At 39.0% G+C, this 16,769-nt stretch overlaps 1 protein-coding gene and 1 non-coding gene across 5 annotated transcripts in view; both read left to right on the forward strand.

Moving 5' to 3' along the window:
• Window positions 1-16,769, forward strand: part of SIK3 (SIK family kinase 3) — a 247,073-nt gene that overhangs the window by 16,966 nt on the left and 213,338 nt on the right. The window lies entirely within an intron of this gene.
• Window positions 1,076-1,148, forward strand: TRNAW-CCA (transfer RNA tryptophan (anticodon CCA)). The gene has a single exon. It is a non-coding gene; the product is annotated as a tRNA-Trp (tRNA).

Raw genomic sequence — 16,769 nt, forward strand, 5'->3', positions numbered from 1 at the left:
AATTTTTTGAGTCATCTCCATACTGTTTTCCATAGTGGCTGCACCAATTTACATTCCCATCAACAGTGCACGAAGGTTCCCTTTTCTCCACATCCTCGCCAACACTTGTTATTCGTGTCTTTTTGACCTGCCATTGTGACAGGTGTGAAGTGATATCTCACTGTGGTTTTGATTTTCATTTCCCTGATGATAAGTGATGTTGAGCATCTTTTCATGTACCTGTTGGCCATCTGTATATCTTCTTTGGAAAAATGTCTATTCAGATCCTCTGCCCATTTTATAATTGGGTTGTTTGTTTTCTTTATGTTGAGTTGTATGAGTTCTATGTATATTTTGGATATTAACTAAATATTAATTGGGTATATCATTTGCAGATATCGTCTCCCAGTTCAGTAGGTGGCCTTTTCATTTTGTTGATGGTTTCCTTCTCTATGCAAAAGCTTTTTAGTTTGATGTAGTTTCATTTATTTATTTATTTTTGCTTCCTTGCCTGAAGAGACATATTCCAAAAATATTACTAAGATCAACGTCAAAGAATGTACTGCCGATGTTTTCTTTGCTATTTGGTTTTTTGTTTTTGAATTGGAGTACAGTTGATTTACAATGTTGTGTTAGTTTCAGGTGTATAACAAAGTGATTCAGTAGTATATATGTATATCTTCTTTTCCATTATAGGTTATTACAAGGTATTGAATATAGTTCCCTGTGCTATACAGGTCTTTGTTGTTTATTTTATATATAGTGGTTTTGCTACTCATTTTTTATTTTAATAATATATCTCCACGTTCTATCACATCAATACATTTTGCTCTAGTCTCAAGCTTTTTAATACTGCAGAGTATTCCATTTTATGGATATACTATAATTTATTTAAGTAGTGCCCTATTGATAGGTTGAGGGTTGTTTCCGGCTTTTATTTTTTTATTTCAGATTATATGTCACTTAACAGTTTCTGCACATTTATATTTGTATGCTTGTACTGGTTTTCTATTTGCTTTTGCACTGTTTATTATTCAAAAGACTTATAAATCTCAGATTTAATTTAATTTTTAAAAATACAAATGTTTTGGGGACTTCCCTGGTGGTCCAGTGGTTAAGACTCCATGCTTCCAATGCAGGGGGCCCGGGTTCAATCCCTGGTCAGGGAACTAGATCCCACATGCCGCAACTAAAAGATTCCCTCATGCCACAACTAAAGATCCCGCATGCCGCAATGAAGATCTTCTGCAGCCAAATAAATAAATAAATAGATAAATTTAAAAAAAAAAAAGGGCTTCTTTGGTGGTGCAGTGGTTAAGAATCCGCCTGCCAATACAGGGGACATGGGTTCGATCCCTGGTCCAGGAAGATCCCACATTGCCACAGAACAACTAAGCCCACGTGCCACAACTACTGAGCCTGTGCTCTAGAGCCTGCGAGCCACAACTAAAAAAAAAAAAAAAAAAAAGTGTTTTATTAGGTCCAACCTAGAGTAAACCTCCCAAAAGTTTTGTGTTCTTTTCCATTATGATATATACAATGTTAGAAACTAAGTTCTTCATTTTCTCAGTAATTTAATAGAATAATTCACTAGAGGTGGAATGCCTGAGTCAAAGTATGAGTGCTTAAAATTTTATAAATGTTGCTAAATTGCCCTCCAAGAAAGGCCAAGCTAATTCACTCAATGAGAGTGTATGACAGTGCTCCTCTGCTCTCTTTAAACATTGGCAACCAACTGTCTTTTTAGGGAGTCAGTCTGACAGGTGAGAAAATGTCATCTTAGTTTGTAGTTATTTATTAGTGAATTTGACTATCATTTAATTTGTCTATTGGCTATTCGTATTTTTCCTTGGAATTATCTGTGTCCTGTCTATTTTTCTTTTGGGCTTTTTGGCTTTTTCTCATTAATGTGCATAGCTTTTTGAATATTAGGGAAATTAGTTACCTATTAAAATATTATAGATATGTTTCTGTGTTTGTCTCGACAGTATATGTGTATTTTTTTACTATAAAATGTAAACATTTTCATGTAGTCAGATTTTTTTTTGTTTTTTACTTTAAGGTTTCTCAGTTTTCTTCCTCATCCTAATCTTATAAAAATATTTACCCATGTTTTCTTCAAGTATTTTTATGGTTTTGTTTTTAAAATTAGATCTTTGTTTCATATGGAATGCATTTTGGTTTAAGCCAGGTGAGAAGGGAATCAGTTGTGAAATTTATTGGAGCTGCAGGTTTACATTCATTTTTGTGGTTATTAATGGCTCTTCTTCCCCTTGACTGGAAGCTCCTTGAGGGCAACGGATTGTACAGTTTTTCCCATGTTGTTATTTTCGGTATCTAGCACAGTGCTTGCAGGTAATAGGCCCTCCATTTATTGAGTGAATGAATCTATCTTTTTCCCCAGATGTCTAGTTTGTTGTCTGTCCCAAAACAATATTATTAAATAATCCATCTTTTCCCTCTTGATTTAAAAAGCTACTTTGGGGCTTCCCTGGTGGCGCAGTGGTTGAGAGCCCGCCTGCCGATGCAGGGGACACGGGTTTGTGCCCCGGTCCGCGAAGATCCCACATGCCGCAGAGCGGCTGGGCCCGTGAGCCATGGCCGCTGAGCCTGCACGTACGGAGCCTGTGCTCCGCAACGGAAGAGGCCACAACAGTGAGAGGCCCGCATATCCCACACACAAAAAATAAATAAAAAATAAAAAAATAAAAAGCTACTCTGTCTACAAAATCTCCAGATACTTGGGTACATTTCTGAACTCTTTTAATCCATTGATTGTGCTGTCTTTACTTGCTTCGATACTGTACAGCTTTAATTATTATAGCTTTGTAGTACTTAAAGTATATTTGGAAGGTCAGCCTCAAACATTCTTAAATATAATACCAGTTTGGGAAGCACTGTAATCTCCTTTAGTAAAACTCCTTGCTCTCCCTTAGAAAACATTCATTTAACTTATGAAACATTTAATGCATTCTGAGAGCCTGCAAAGTAGAAATGATCTGGGAGTGTTACTTGTTGAAGAGCTTTTCTAGGATATGACATACGTCGTTCTGGCTTGACATCCTAAGTGTATTTTTTTTTTTTTTTTTGCGGTACGCGGGCCTTTCACTGTTGTGGCCTCTCCCATTGCAGAGCACAGGCTCTGGACGCGCAGGCTCAGCGGCCATGGCTCACGGGCCCAGCCGCTCCGTGGCATGTGGGATCTTCGCGGACCGGGGCACGAACCCGTGTCCCCTGCGTCGGCAGGCGGACTCTCAACCACTGCGCCACCAGGGAAGCCCCTAAGTGTCCTTTTTAAAAAAAAAAAACCTCTCATTTTATAATCTTGGGTATCTCTAGAAAACATAACATTTTCCTCACAGTCTTTTAATGCAGAATACAGAGAGAGAGGATAGGTGGCAGAAAAGGCATCAAGAAATTGCACTGGCACCCAGCTGAAGTCAAAGCCCATAGTGAAACAGATACTACTTAAAAGTGCTATACAGAATTCAGTTTAGTGACCTTGAGTTTTCACCTGTGCTTGACTTGTTTCCCTCCTGTGGCGTGCAGTAAATCGATTCGGATATGACTTGGGCAAAGCCCAGGTAACATTGCTAAATAATCACTTCTTTTTCTTGAGCCTTCTTTTCTCTGTTAAACATTAGAAATTCTTACAGTCTGAAATTAACATTCTCTTGGGATTTTCTGTCATGTCTGTCTCATGCAGGAACCAACTTTAGGGTCTTGTGAGTATTAAAGAAGTTTAAAGCAGAGAAACTTGATGTTTGGGGAACAGAGCTAATGGAACAGGGCATACCTATTGTGATAAGATCCTTGCTTTCTTTTCAGTTGGAACAGTATTCTAGGGTGTTTCAACGAAACTCTTAATTCTAAGTAACTGCTAATTTACAAGTATATTTTCAGATGAGTACCCATTTTGTCAAAAAAAACCCAATGGTTTTGTCATACTCTCTCAGACTTTTTCTTAATAAGCCTAACCATGGACTTTAGTAGAATTAAAATAGAAAAATACTCAAAAAGGTTTGTTTACGGTCCCTAGTCTCCATCATGGAATTAAGTATCACTGAAAAACAACCCTGGAATAAAGTGTTTTTGTGTGGCAGGACCAGTTGACTTAACGTGATTCTTTCTTTTGCGAGTTTTCTGTTGGTGGAAAGTGGGCTTACTTTTTCTTTTAGTTGTATTCCTCATTTTTCTCAATGCTAGTCTTAACAGAGATTTTTAGGCAGTTAACTGTCCCAGCACACCAATAAGCACCTTGTTAATAGATGTTATCTCATGTTGATCAGTTACTCCTGAGATTTAACTGTGCTTGCAAAACACCTGTCTGTATTTGAGCTTTGCTAGGTGGCTGGCTTTTGTGTTTGACTGAAGATTTGCTCCGGAGAAAGCAAATAGCTGTTGGAAAAAGAGAGAAGGGAAAAGGAGTCAGCACATTTCTATATGCTTTCACTGAAGAGATTTCCTAATTAGAAAGCTTTTGGAGGCTTGACCTGTCTGCGCTAAAGTAACCCAGCATTTCGTTATGTATTGCATTGAGGTTTTGGAGCGCTGTGCCAGAAAAGTGAAAACCAAGGTTGAATGTGAAAGGAATTCAGAGGATGGAGCTCATAATCAACAGAGTGCTGCTTCATAGGCTAGGTCCAAAAATACCCTGTTTGTCATAGGACAGCAAGAATGGAGGTAGCACTTGCTGCTGTTTTGAGCAGTGTTTTAGCTCCTATGATATCATTCCAGCATGACTAAAGTCATGTTTAAGGCAATGTTGTTTACAGTTTAGGTTTGGGAGGATGTTGCCTTCATACATTTTATTTATGGCCCTGGAAGAGTTATTTTGCAAGGTTTGGAAGGAGTGTTTTTCTTCCAGATTAGAGGAAATTAACATAATCTACTCTTCTCTGAGTAGGGGGTGGTCTGCAGTAGAGTCATCTAACCAAAGAGACTCAAATTACTGATTTACTTGGATCCTGTGGTGAACCTTGAGTAATTAAGAGGAAGAACTCAGTCTTTGGTTCAGAAAAGTTAGCATTGGAATGATCCTTGACCAGGCTTGAAGGTGGAAAATGTTATGGTTCAGAGGGCCTTTCTAAGACTTGCAGTAGATCCCTTAAGACAATAAGTTTTAAGAGTTTATAAATAGCGTTGAGTGTGGAAATGCATAGCACATGGATACATAATTAGCAAGTCAGGAAGTCTGACTAGAAGGAATAAATTAACTCTGGTCACTTGATGGAATGAGATCATGGAAGGGAACATAGTTTGTTTTAGGTGGTGGTAATTTTGATGTTGAGGCTGGCCCAGGAAATGAATTGTCAGTTATGCTGTCATCCTCATTAATGGTCCATATTATTTCTCAGGTGTATAGTTGTATGAAGAGATGATTTTCCTACCCCCTCTAGGGGCTAGGGTTTCAAAAATTTTAAAGCTACAAAAGAGTGAAATACAGAGAAAAGTTTTCTGTCTGCACATACCCCATGGCGATCCAGATCTCCTTCCTATATAGTCAGTATTATCAGTGTCATATATCCTGTGATATTTTTTATGTGTTTATAAGTAAATGTGTGTATCTATTTACTGTACCCCCTCTTTTAAAACAAATTGTAGTAAATTATACTCACTGATCTGCATCTTTTTTCACTATTATATCTTAAGGATTATTACATGTAGCTATATAAGGAGCTTTCTAATTTAAAAAAATGCTATACAGTATTCCCATGAAAAGATGTATCATATATTTTTTTAGTTAGTCCCCTAGTAGATGACTATTTGAGTTATTTCTGATCCTTTGCTAATATAAATAATGCTAGAGGAGTTAAAAAATGTTAGGGTTTGGGCTTCCCTGGTGGCGCAGTGGTTGAGAGTCCGCCTGCTGATGCAGGGGACACGGGTTCGTGCCCCGGTCCGCGAAGATCCCACATGCCGCGGAGCGGCTGGGCCCGTGAGCCATGGCCGCTGAGCCTGCGCGTCCGGAGCCTGTGCTCCGCAACAGGAGAGGCCACAACAGTGAGAGGCCCGCGTACCGCAAAAAAAAAAAAAAAAAAGTTAGGGTTTTATATTCAAAAGTAAATGTTGGAAAGCTACAGTAATCAAGACAGTGGCACAAAAACAGAAATATAGATCAATGGAACAGGATAGAAAGCCCAGAGATAAACCCACGCACTTATGGTCACCTTATCTTTGATAAAGGAGGCAAGAGTATACAGTGGAGAAAAGACAGCCTCTTCAATAAGTGGTGCTGGGAAAACTGGACAGCTACATGTAAAAGAATGAAATTAGAACACTTCCTAACACCATACACAAATATAAACTCAAAATGGATTAAAGACCTAAATGTAAGGCCACACACTATAAAAACTCTTATTAGAGGAAAACATAGGCAGAACACTCTGACATAAATTACAGCAAGATCCTATTTGACCCACCTCCTAGAGAAATGGAAATAAAAACAAAAATAAACACATGGGACCTAATGAGACTTAAAAGCTTTTGCACAGCAAAGGAAACCATAAAAAAAGATGAAGGCAACCCTCAGAATGGGAGAAAATATTTGCAAACAAAGCAACTGACAAAGGATTAATCTCCAAAATATACAAGCAGCTCATGCAGCTCGATATCAAAAAAAATGAACAACCCAATCCAAAAATGGGCAGAGACCTAAATAGACATTTCTCCAAAGAAGGTATACAGATTGCTAACAAACACGTGAAAAGATGCTCAACATCACTAATCATTAGAGAAATGCAAATCAAAACTATAAGGAGGTAATACCTCACACCGGTCAGAATGGCCATCAAAAAAAATCTACAAACAATAAATGCTGGAGAGGGTGTGGAGAAAAGGGAACCCTCTTGCACTGTTGGTGGGAATGTAAATTGATACAGCCACTATGGAGAACAGTATGGAGGTTCCTTAAAAAACTAAAAGTAGGGCTTCCCTGGTGGTGCAGTGGTTGAGAGTCTGCCTGCCGATGCAGGGGACACGGGTTCGTGCCCCAGTCCGGGAAGATCCCACATGCTGCGGAGTGGCTGGGCCCGTGAGCCATGGCCGCTGAGCCTGCGTGTCCGGAGCCTGTGCTCCACAGCGGGAGAGGCCGCAACAGTGAGAGGCCCGCGTACCGCCAAAAAAAAACCTAAAAGTAGAACTACCATACGACCCAGCAATCCCACTACTGGGCATATACCCTGAGAAAACCATAATTCAAAATCATGTACCACAATGTTCATTGCAGCACTATTTACAATAGCCAGGACATGGAAGCAACCTAAGTGTCCATCAACAGATGAATGGTTAAAGAAGATGTGGCACATATATACAATGAAGTATTACTCAGCCAGAAAAATAAACGAAATTGAGTTATTTGTAGTGAGGTGGATGGACCTAGGGTCTCTCATACAGAGTGAAGTAAGTCAGAAAGAGATAAACAAATACCGTGTGCTAACATATATATGGAATCTAAAAATAAATGGTTCTGAAGAACCTAGGGGCAGGACAGGAATAAGGACGCAGACTAGAGAATGGACTTAAGGACACCAGGAGGGGGAAGGGTAAGCTGGGACGAAGTGAGAGAGTAACGTTGACATGTATACACTACCAAATGTAAAATAGATAGCTAGTGGGAAGCAGCTGCATAGCACAGGGAGTAGCACAGGGAGATCAGCTCGGTGCTTTGTGACCACCTAGAGGGGTGGGATAGGGAGGGTGGGAGGGAGGTGCAAGAGGGAGGGGGTATGGGTATATACATATGCATATAGCTGATTCGCTTTGTTATACAGTAGAAACTAACACAACATAGTAAAGTAATTAGACTCCAATAAAGATTTTTTTTTTTTAAAAAAAGTAAATGTTGGGACTTCCTTGGTGGTCCAGTGGTAAAGAATCCGCTTTCTAATGCAATCCAATTCGATCCCCATGCACCACAACTACTGAGCTTGTGCGCCTCAATGAGAGAGCCCGCGTGCCACAAATAGAGAGAGAAGACCCATACGCCACAACTAGAGAGAAGCCCACGCGCTGCAGCGAAAAATCCCTCATGCCTCAATGAAGATCCCGTGCGCCACAGCTAAGACCTGATCCAGTCAAAAAATAAAAATAAAAAAAGTAAATATTAAGTCACAACAGAAACTTGTTATAGTTATAATAATATCTTGGATCTCTATAACATATTCACAGATGTCTTATTTGAGCCTTACTGCGATCTTGTGAGGTAAGCACAGCATTTTACAAAGAAGAATAAATTTGACTAACAGAGGTCGAGGTAGAAGAACCAAGGTCTTTTAACTCTGATTTGAGTATCTTTCCACTTTTCCCAAACTAGAAATACTGTTGTGGGGATGTGGGGAAGTGCTGGTGGGAGAATAAGATGAAATAAACCTGAGTGAGGCAAGCTTGTGAGAGAGAGAGATGTACCTGTCATTCTAGAAATCAGGATCTCGCTTACCAGGGGAGAGAAGAGCTGGCAATCAGCCTGTGACAGAGACAAAAAGGTTTTTAGGCATTGGCAGAACATGATGGGTTGGCTGCCTTCTTGGAGTATAGTAGTAGGGCAAACCAAAACATGGTCGTTCTTGAGAAACTGGATACTTTCAGAGTTTCCTAGAATAGACTGGGGGCAAAACTGGGCATTCAGAATTTGTTAAGGGAGTGCATGTAGCCTAAGGCCATGAAACAAATAGGCAATAGAGAAAACATAGGATTTTCTAGAGGCTCCAGAGACAGGGAGGAGATGATAGCATGGCAAGGAGATGGCTGTAATGTCAGAGTCACTTTTGGCCCCAAGACTGATTAGTGGGAGGGAGCCTTTTTCCTCTAGACAGCAGATGAGATTATACAAGGGTAGGTAAGTCACCTCACAACTGGACTAGAGAGAGTGAGGCTGATAAAGGCTTTCATTATATAGTTAATAGTATTTGGAAACCTGAGTATAGGCCTGGTCACCAGCCTTCCATCATAATTACCATATGCTAAGTGCCTACTATGTTCTGGTTACTTCATATAATTTCATGCTTAATCTCTCAACAGCTTTGCAAAGAAACTGTTGTTACACCTAGTTTCCATAGAGGAAACTGAGATTCAGTTTGGTAACTTGTTCAAGGTCACAAATCTTTTAAGTGGTAGAGCTGAGATTTTATAAGTAGGTCAGTATGACTCCAGGGCTCTTGTTAGTTCCATCTTACCAGGTGTTAGGCACCCAAATTGAACAGTGAAATTGTAAATAACCAGAATTCTATCACTGTCATTATAACAGTGTTAATCTATAAGCAGACAGCTTGCCTTTTTCTCATGATTTGGGCTGGAAGAGTAGAAGGAATGCTGAGGAAAATGACTGGAGATGCTAACAGCTGGCCACACTCACTCTGAACATGCATATAATTTAAATGAAAGTAATACACTTACCATGCATATGTAGCTTTATGATGAATTCTCCAAGGTCCCCTTCCCTCATTAGATTGACGTTCCTAAAGTCCTTCTATATAGAGATTATATAGCTGCCACTGAAGACTGTAGCTGGTGGTAGCCAGGACCTGGAACATTTCTTGGGGGGAAATGTCTGGGGAATTCATATTCACTGAGTATATGCCATAATCATGAATACTCCTCCCATTGTGTAGTCTGAGGAGGTAAGAATTTCCTTGACTTCACAAATTTTGGCTTATAGGCTGAAGACCTGACTAGATTTTACCACCCTCAATTCTTTAGCATTATCCTGCAAAATATTGGAGAGTACTATTGGATAATACTTTTGATGTACTTCCAAGGACCACTGTAGGGGGTGTTAATATGGGAGGTTGACATTATGGTGAAATAACCGCTTGGAAGCTGTGATTCAGCATTAGTCACTGGCTTTTATGCTAGATTGCACTCAGCCGTCTCTTGCTTTAATTGTGGTGAGTCTCAGGCATTTGATTAAACAACCACCAAAGAGACTGACCTTAGTGATAACCCAGTCACATTTCCAGATAGTAAAAATTCAGGAAAAGAATTACTCATCTTAGGGCTTCCCTGGTGGCGCAGTGGTTGAGAGTCCGCCTGCCGATGCAGGGTACACGGGTTCGTGCCCCGGTCCGGGAAGATCCCACATACCGCGGAGCGGCTGGGCCCGTGAGCCATGGCCACTGAGCCTGCGCGTCTGGAGCCTGTGCTCCGCAACGGGAGAGGCCACAACAGTGAGAGGCCCGTGTACCGCAAAAAACAAAAACAAAAACAAAGAATTACTCATCTTTACCAGCAAATGGTATTAGTTCACCTCTGGGGAAATGTTAGCACAGTTTCTAGGTTATGCCCAATAATATTACAAAGATGAATGACCATTTTAGGAAAAATGGCCATTTATACTTTTTGTTAGTGTTCCTGAAAAGTGGAAACATAACTGTGCTTTCTGGACATATTCATTTTAGTACTTAATATGGAAGCAGTTTTATATCTTTTTGGCTGACTTTTAAAACTATGGATAGGCTGGGTTCATTTTACCTATTTTACCTAATTTCTCACCATTCAGTGTTTCCTTACTGCCTCATGAAATTGCCATGTTTAATCTTTCATTTAAAAAAAAAAAAAACTCTTTCAACTATACTCCAGTAAAAAATAATTTAAAAAAACCCTCTTATCTGGAATGCCTATTCTTTTTTTCCCCCCCTTCTTTCTTTTCTTTTTTTCCCTCTACCTTTCGTCCTTCTATTTATCCACAAATATTTGAGGGTCGCCTGTGTTCTAGGCTCTGTGCCAGGCATTAGGATGGAGTGGTGAAAGAGGCATGGTCTCCACCCTCATGTGCTTACAGTGTGTCCTAGTGTTACTGATTCCTACTATGTCCTGCCTTCAAGGTTCAGCTCTTCTGACTGTCACATAATTCTCTTTGACTTCTTTAGCCTTTGCTGACCCCTTCCATGAGCTCCACTGCTTTAAATGTGCTTTGCACAATTTAGTGCTTATTGATATACCTTAGTCTAATTTTACCAGAGTGTGGGTTCCTTAAAGACAGAGACTGCCATGTTGTTTTTTGTCCTTCACAATGCTGAGTCCAAGCAAGTGGGTAATAAAAGGGTTTTGATTCATCCTGCCCTGCTGAATGTCCAAGTTACTAGCTCTTAGGGTTTAGAAGTAGTTGTGAAGATTATGCTTTCTTTTTCTCTTCTCTTCTAGTTGTTTTCCAAACATTTGCTATCTGCTTCTATTAATATGTGTTCACAATGAATGAAAATAACCCCACTGATTCACTGTCTGCATTTATATTATTTTCTAATGAAGGGTTTTTTTTTTTTTTTGAGCTGATTATTAGGGTTTGTTTTTGAGCTGATTATTACATAGCTTCTTACCTGGTTCCCTTTGTGACTAGTGAGGGATGAATTTCATGGCTAAGGAAGAGAGCCAACCCAATGTTGATCTCTCAGCGTTGTACCTGTAATCTTTTGGGCTTAAATGCCTTACCTACTGTGCCTTAGTTCATGAATTGTTAAGAGTAACTCACTTAAAATGGGAAGCTGACAATGTAAGAACTTAAAATTGAGCTCCTCAGAGAGATTCATAGAAATGGAAAGATAATCGTTTAATGGGGCTTCATTATTTATATTTATATGATGTTAGAGTTCAAAACTCTTTGGAGTAGTAAATGAAATGGACAGCTTAACTGTGAAGGAAGGAGGCTGTGTCATTGGATTAAATGTTTTTCTGAATGTGGTAAGAGCTCTGAGGTAATGATAGACTTCAGTATCGGGACTGAGGATAGATGTTTTCTTGATTAAGAAGGAGAGTAGTAGGTACTGGGAAAAGGAAATGCTCTTCTGCCTACACCTAAAAGTTAAGAGAGGTAGGATATGGAATTGAAGGAGTGGAAGGCCATGGAGCAGGAGAAAAGAAACCGTTTTTCCTCCTGAAGTAATCTGAGATCCTGACTTGAACAAACCAATTGATAAAAAAATTATTATATGAGAATGAGGATATTTGAACATTGACTAGATATTTGATGTTAAGGAATTATTATTATCTTTTTAGATAGAGTAATAATATTGTGGTCATATTCAAAAGAAAAAGTACTTAGCTTTTAGAAATACATACTGACGTAATGTAGATGACATAATATGGTATCTGGGATCTGCTGGGGAGAGGAAGAAGTGGTCAGGAGTACAGGTACAAATGGCCCTGTGTTTATAATTGTCATAGATGGCTGATGGGTACGGGAGGTGCACTGTACAGTTTCTTTCTACTCTTGTGTATATTTGAAAGTTCCCATAATAATAAAAACTAAAAAAAAAGAAAAAAGCAAAACACTAAAACCCACAGAAAAACAAAAAGCCCAACAACTTAGGTATAGAATTGTCAAACCTACACTTCTGCCTTCTTCCAGCTTCACTCCAGGTGGGGCAAGTAAAACCATAGATTCTTGCTGATGTTGCCAAAATGGAATGTGGTTTAGATTTCCATCCCCTTAAGTTGGTAATCTGTCTGTAATACAGCATCATCGAGAAAGCAACAAGCTCTACTTTCTGTCTTCCCAACAGTGTGGTACATTACAACAGGGTAGAAGTCATACTATGCATCTCTAAGGCTCTTCCTTTCTGTAGGTGAAGAAATAAGATTTAAAAGGCAATACATAATTAGAGAATAGGAAACTATGGTTTAAAATTAAATGCCATGTTTTATAGTGCTGAGTAAGCACTAGAAATTAAGAAAAAGGAAAGAACATTTTTGGTTACGGATAAGCAGTTTTTGTTTTGTTTCTTTACCATTAAAAAAAAATTGCATTATAGTCAATTTACAATATCATGTTAGTTTCCGGTGTACAGCACAGTGATTCAGTTATACATATATATGTATGTATATATATTCTTTTTCAGATTCTCTTCCCTTATAGGTTATTACAGAATATTGAGTATAGTTCCCTGTGCTACAGTAGGTCCTTGTTGGTTATCTATTTTATATATACTAGTGTGTATATGTTAATTCCAACCTCCTAATTTATCCTTCCCCCCAGGGATAAGCAGGTTTTATTAGGCCAGTGGACTTTGGGATCACCTTTAAACAAAGTATAGGAGTTGGATTGCTGACAGAAGTATGGGGACAGCATGTCCAGGGAGGGAAAATACTACGTTTGGGAGAAGTAGATGAATTTGGATTAATACAAGATGTTTTAGATAGATGGGATTGGGTCAGTTCATAAAGGACATGAATTTTTAGCTGAGGCATTTGGGCTTGCCTTTATAGGCTATAGGGAGACATTTTGGGTTGGAGAGCCAGTTTTGACTCTTAAGATACCCAATTATTAATTTGATTTGATGATAATGTAGTATATTCTTAGTTGCATGCTTTTGCATGGAGAATATAACTTTCCTGTATAACTTAAACTTTTTTCACATAAATTATTTCTACAGTGTCTCAAAAGGGCTATTCAGCGACCGTAATTAATATTTCTGTTTCAAAAAGGGGAGGGACACTGAGGTGCTCAGAGTTAATGCCCTTAATAAAGTGTGAGTCAGTGGCAGATCTGGGTTCAGATCAGATATCTTGGGTACTGAGCTCCTTCTACTCCCTTTGCTTAATTAAAGGTAATTGTTTTCTGTGTAACTGGTATTCTTTTCTATTTGAGATGTGTAGTACATATAGGTAATGTTGACTTTAAGCATTTTCTGCCTTTTCTCACCCCACCTTCTTCTTGGGAATATATATTTTTCTTTGCCCTTAAATTTTTTTTAAATTAATTATTTTTATTTTTGGCTGCGTTGGGTCTTTGTAGCTGCGCGCAGGCTTTCTCTAGTTGTGGCGAGCAGGGGCTACTCTTCGTTGTGGTGCGCAGGCTTCTCATTGCAGTGGCTTCTCTTGTTGTGGAGCACGGGCTCTAGGCACGCGGGCTTCAGTAGTTGTGGCGCATGGGCTTAGTTGCTCCATGGCATGTGGGATCTTCCCAGATCAGGGATCGAACCCGTGTCCCCTGCATTGGCAGGCGGATTCTCAACCGCCATGCCACCAGGGATGTCCTGTAAGTTTTTTTTTCTTTATTTATTTTTTTGGCCGTGCCCTGTGGAATGCAGGATTCTAGTTCCCCAACCAGGTATCAAACCCGTGCCCCCTGCGTGGGGGCATGGGTGGAAGTGTGGAGTCCCAACCACTGGACCGCCAGGGAATTCCCAACTCTTAATTTTTTTTTTAAGTTTATTTTTTTTTTGATGTGGACCATTTTTAAAGTCTTTATTGAATTTGTTACAGCATTGCTTCTGTTTTATGTTTTTTGGCTTTTTGGCCGCAAGGCATGTGGGATCTTGGCTCCCTGACCAGAGATCGAACCCGCATCCCCTGCATTGGAAGGCGAAGTCCCAACCACTGGACTGCCAGGGAAGTCCCTCCCAGCCCTTAATTTTTTTTTTTTTTTTTGCAGTACACGAGCCTCTCAGTGTTGTGGCCTCTCCTGTTGCGGAGCACAGGCTCCGGACACGCAGGCTCAGCGGCCATGGCTCATGGGCCTAGCCACTCCGTGGCATGTGGGATCTTCCCGGACTGGGGCACGAACCCGTGTCCCCTGCATTGGCAGGCGGACTCTCAACCACTGCGCCACCAGGGAAGCCCCCAGCCCTTAATTTTTAAAAGTGGTTCTAGCCAGGATTTTTTAGCAGATCAGGACCCATCACTTTGTTTATCCTCTGTCCTGTCTGTTTGTTTGGTGGTAGTTGTTTCATTGCCATTGATAAATCTGCCCAGTGTAATGTTATGCCCCTACCTTATGCTTCTGATTGCTACCACTATGTATCTTGCTTTTAATATTCTTAATCAACTTGATTGATGTATAATTTACGTTCAGTAAAATTGAACCATTTTAGATACATGTTTTGCATTTTGACAGATATACTCACTCAAATAATGGTCACATAATCAAGATATAAGAACTTTTCTGTTATCCCCAGAAGTTCCTTTACTGCCCTTTGCATTCATTACCACCCCTCTTTACCCCCAGAAATTCACTGATTTGCTGTCCATAGGTTAGCTTTGCCTTTTCTGGAATTTCATGTAAACAGCCTTATCCAGGATGTACTCTTCTTTCATCAGCATCCTGTGTTTAGGATCATTCATTGTTGTTGCCTGTATCAGTAGTTTGTTAGGTTTTTTTGCTGAGTGGTATATGGGAGTACTGTTACATTGTAAGGATATAACAGGATTTGTTTATCCATTCGTCAGTTGAACACTTGAATTGTTTCCAGTTTTCGGCTATAGTGAATAAAGCTGCTATGAACTTGTGAAACTTTTGGTAGATATATGTTTTAATTTCTCTTGGGTAAATACCTTGGAGTGGAATGGCTGGATCCTTTGGTTAGTAGGTGTGTGTTGAACTTTTTAAGAAACTGCCAGATTGTCTTCCAAAGTGGCTGTACTGTCTTACGTTCTGTCTAGCAGTGTGTGAGAGTTCCTGTTGCTCTTTATCGTCACCAACACTAGTGTGATAAAATTTTAGCCATTACCATTCTAATCAGTGTGTAGTGCTATCTTGTGGTTTTAATTTACATTTTCCTGATAACTAATGATACTGACATCTTTTCATGTACTTATTTGCTAGCTGTTTATCTTCTTTGGTGAAGTACTCGTTCAGATCTTTTGCCTATTTTAAAAAATTGGGTTGTTTGTTTTCTTAATGTAGAGTTTCAAGAATTCTTTATTATTCTGGAAACAAGTCCTTTATCAGATAAATGCTTTGCAAAGATTTTCTTCGTTTCTTTATCTTTTTATCCTCTTAAGAGTGTCTTTTATTTATTATTTTATTTAAAAAATTTATTGGAGTATAGTTGATTTACAATGTTGTGTTAGTTTCAGGTGTACAGCAAACTGAATCAGTTATACATATATCAACAGTGTCTTGCAGGAGCAAGAGTTTTTATTTTGAATTCCGGTTTATCCATTTTTCTCTTATGAATTGTGCTTTTGGTATCATATCTAAGAAATCCTTGCTGTTAACCCATAACACAAGCACATGCAAACTGTCTTCCAGCTACTTCTCAGGTACTTGGGGCAATGGCAATGTGTTGTTTACTAATCATCAGATTTTAATAATATTTGAAAGATAAGTAATTTGTGTGGATAATACCCATCCATATCTAACATGGTTTATAGAAAAATCATGTTTTCTATTGAAGACCAGACTCCCTCCTTGGTGTAAAGATGTCAGGGATCTTAGATTGATAGAAGTTTAAAAAAATCAATCAGTCAGAGGATAAACTTTATTAAAATCAATTTATGAAGATTTAAGAAAAAATTGAAGATACTGAAGAAGGGTGCTAGATTTGTGTGAAAATAGCCATTTATAGTTATAACAGATACATCAATTTTGTTAAACTCCTTTACATAGAATAGTTTATCTTATAGCATACTTAAATTTCCATGCTCTCAAATGAAATATAGTGTAAGGTTTAAAATTTGTTTTCATGAATTATTTTCAAAAGTTTATGGGTTGTCTGATTTGCTGCATGAAAAATTCATTTCCTTCATTAATGAGATGTATTATTTAGTGTGATTATTTTTATTTTACTGTTTTAAGTAGCTGTTAAAGTTAAAAATTTAGTCTTCATTTTCTCCTTTCAGTTTTTAAAGTAATAAAGTAGTTTGGGGTTTATCAGAGCAGGGCAAGAAGTCAAGCCACATTCCTATGCGTTAGAGATGCATATATATGGAATCTAAAAAAAAAACGGTACTGATGAACCTAGTGGCAGGGCAGGAATAAAGACGCAGATGTAGAGAATGGACTTGAGGACATGGGGGGGGAAAGGGAAGCTGGGACGATGTGAGAGAGTAGCACTGACATATATACACTACCAAAT

This window comes from Delphinus delphis, chromosome 8, assembly GCF_949987515.2.
Source record: "Delphinus delphis chromosome 8, mDelDel1.2, whole genome shotgun sequence".
NCBI lineage: Eukaryota > Metazoa > Chordata > Mammalia > Artiodactyla > Delphinidae > Delphinus > Delphinus delphis.